Genomic DNA, 3,153 nt, shown 5'->3' with positions numbered 1-3,153 from the left:
CAGAATCAAGGAATATAATATAAAATTCTTCCTTTCTTGTATTCGGGTTCGCCTTCACCCTAATAGAAGATCGGGAAATAGAATATAAAATTCTTCCTTTCCCACACCAACCTTTTCCAAGAATTTATCAATCTAGGATTCATCCTAGGAAGTTTATCCCGAATCCTAAGCAGGGATAAGTCTGCGCCTAACACGCGCTGCCGGTTTAGTCTTTTTCCATAGAAAAAGACACCAGAGTTCGATTCTGGGGTATTCTGTCTTGAAACCTAAGCAGGGATAAGTCTGCACTTAACCCGCGCTGCCAATTAGTTCTTAACCGTTAAAAAGAACATCCGCCCACATATTCAATATTGTGGCAGGTTGTTATTAATAACACCAAAATCCATGCCTTACACGCATGGGGAATTTTATCCTGAATCCTAAGAAAGGATATGCCGACGCCTAACACGCGTCGCCGGTTTAGTCTTTCTCCGTCGAAGAAGACACCAGAGTTCGATTCTGGGGTATTCTATCCTAAAACCTAAGTAAGGATAAGTCATCGTCTAATACACGTTGCCGGGTAGCCTATTCCCGTAACAATGGCGAAGTCTACGTATTCGAAGTCGTAGCAGCGAGTCTAAGGGAATTCATTCCGTTAGCACAACGTCACTTGCGGAACGGATTTAGACAATCCGCAGGCTAGCCCGACTCAAACGGTAATCAGTAAAGGCTAATCAAATCCGTTGAAGGCTGGGGGTTAGCCAAAAATCCTAAAGTCAACGCCTAACACGCGTTGCCGGGTAGCCTTTTCCCGTAACAATGGCGAAGTCTACGTATTCGAAGTCGTAGCAGCGAGTCTAATGGAGCTCATTCCGTTAGCACAACGTCACATGCGGAACGGACTTAAGACAATCCGCATGTAAGCCCGATTCAAACGGTAATCGGTAAAAGCATGACAAATCCGTTGAGGGCTGAGGATTTGCCAAAAATCCTAAGTCAACGCCTAACACGCGTTGCCGGGTAGCCTGTTCCCGTAACAATGGCGAAGTCTACGTATTCGAAGTCGTAGCATCAAGTCTAAGGGAGTTCATTCCTTTAGCACAACGTCACATACGGAACGGACTTAAAACAATCCGCATGTAAGCCCGACTCAAACGGTAGTCGGTAAAGGCTAATCAAATCCGTTGAAGGCTGGGGGTTTGCCAAAAATCCTAAGTCAACGTCTGATACGCGTTGCTGTTTAGTCTTTTCATAGGAGAAAGACGAAGTCTACATATTCAATATCGTAGCACTAAAAGGGTTAACTCTTTTAGCATAACGTCACATGCAGAACGGACTTAAACAATCCGCATGCTAGCCCGACTCAAACGATAGTCGGTAAAGGCGCATCAAACCCGTTGATGGCTGAGGGTTTGCCAAAAATCCTATATATGCGAAAGTCACTGACGCACCAGCCCCATTAGTTGGTTTCGTGACTTAGACATCCAACAAATTCGGGATAAGATCCACACGTACAGATGAATCAGCTTTAATAGTTGGTCCTGCAGCCCAATATTTAGGACCGCCATGCTCTAATACCTCAAGAGCTTAAACTGTGTATACTCCAACAAACGTCAAGCGATCTGAAACCCTAGGGTCAACGCCGGTCAACGCGTAACCCTAGGTCAACGCCAGTCAACGCGTTGCGATCAAAAAGTCAACACACGATGTTCAAAACCCTAAGGTCAACGCCGGTCAACGCGTAACCCTAGGTCAACGCTAGCCAACGCGTTGCGATCAAAAAGTCAACGTATGACGTTCGAAACCCTAGGTCAACGCCAGTTAACGCGTTGTGATCAAAAAGTCAACGTATGATGTTCGAAACCCTAGGGTCAACGCTGGTCAACGCGTAACCCTAGGTCAATGTCAGTCAATGCGTTGCAATCAAAAAGTCAACGTACGACGTTCAAAACCCTAGGGTCAACGTCGGTCAACGCGAAACCCTAGGTTAACGCCAGTCAACGCGTTGCGAGCAAAAAGTCAACACGAGTCAATATATCATGACGGAGATAAATCAGTTCAAATGAGGCTAAACCAGTCTTGAACCAGGTTGAACCAGTTCTGAACCAGTTTGAACCAGATTTGAACTAAAATTTAAATTAGAGCTGAACCGAGTGTCGAAACGACTTCAAAACGACCGACGGTCCAGTCCCTTATTTATTCACTCCTCTCCCAGATATTCGGAAGGGTCGGAAGATTTTTAGAGCCTAATTATTGCCTTTTTTGGGTCATTATTAGGCCGGTTTAGCTCATTCTCAATACTCCGAAAAGTATACGAGTATAAACTGCTTCTTAATACTCCAAAAAGTATACGAGTATAAACTGCTTCTTAATACTCCAATAAGGTATACGAGTATAAACTATTCCCTGTTTTTGTTGAGAAGTTTCTGGAGAGTATTTTTCTAAAAATATTCTTAAGGATAACTCAACAACACTACGCCGGACAACACGTCCCAACAGACGCACGAGTATAAATTGTGTCAAACGCCGGACAACGCGTTACCAACAATCGATGGTTAGTTCTATGTTGAAACAACAAACACGAGCTAAAGATCAGAAAATCAGGAATTGACTTCAAGTTCAAAATTCCGACAACGGTCAGACAATAAATGCAGCACCGGAACCCTTGTAGACATTCGACAAAACACTGAATAGCCCGAAGGATTGAAGGAATCAAGAATAGAAGCCATTCAAAAGTCCCGTCACACCGATTGAAGGTTGGGGCAATCATATCCAAAGCATTCCAGACTCTTCTATAAAAGAATGAGGCTGAAATACTTTGGAGGGGGTATCTGTAGGCGTATAAAACTGCTTATAGGTCCCTTAACACAGCTCGGCACGGTGATTCGACAAACCAACGAACCATCAGACGATGTATCCAAGCGTGATCGTTAGACCGCAACATCGAAGCTAAGTGAGATGCGATGAAGCGGATTAACGAGGCAACGAGGTTAAACACCGAAACAGATTTACTGCCAAATCAGGATCCGGACTACCAAATCAGAGTTCGGATCAACAACGAAGCTTGGATAAACCGCGAAACCGCAGAAACGGACGACACGGCACACCCCGGGAAAAGCTCGGCCAAAACCGAGCCGCTCAGGTGGCTCACCGAGCCACCTTATGGTGGCTCGG

Source organism: Asparagus officinalis, chromosome 1 (assembly GCF_001876935.1).
Source record: "Asparagus officinalis chromosome 1, Aspof.V1, whole genome shotgun sequence".
NCBI classification, from domain to species: domain Eukaryota; kingdom Viridiplantae; phylum Streptophyta; class Magnoliopsida; order Asparagales; family Asparagaceae; genus Asparagus; species Asparagus officinalis.
Note: the sequence above shows the minus strand (reverse complement) of the source record.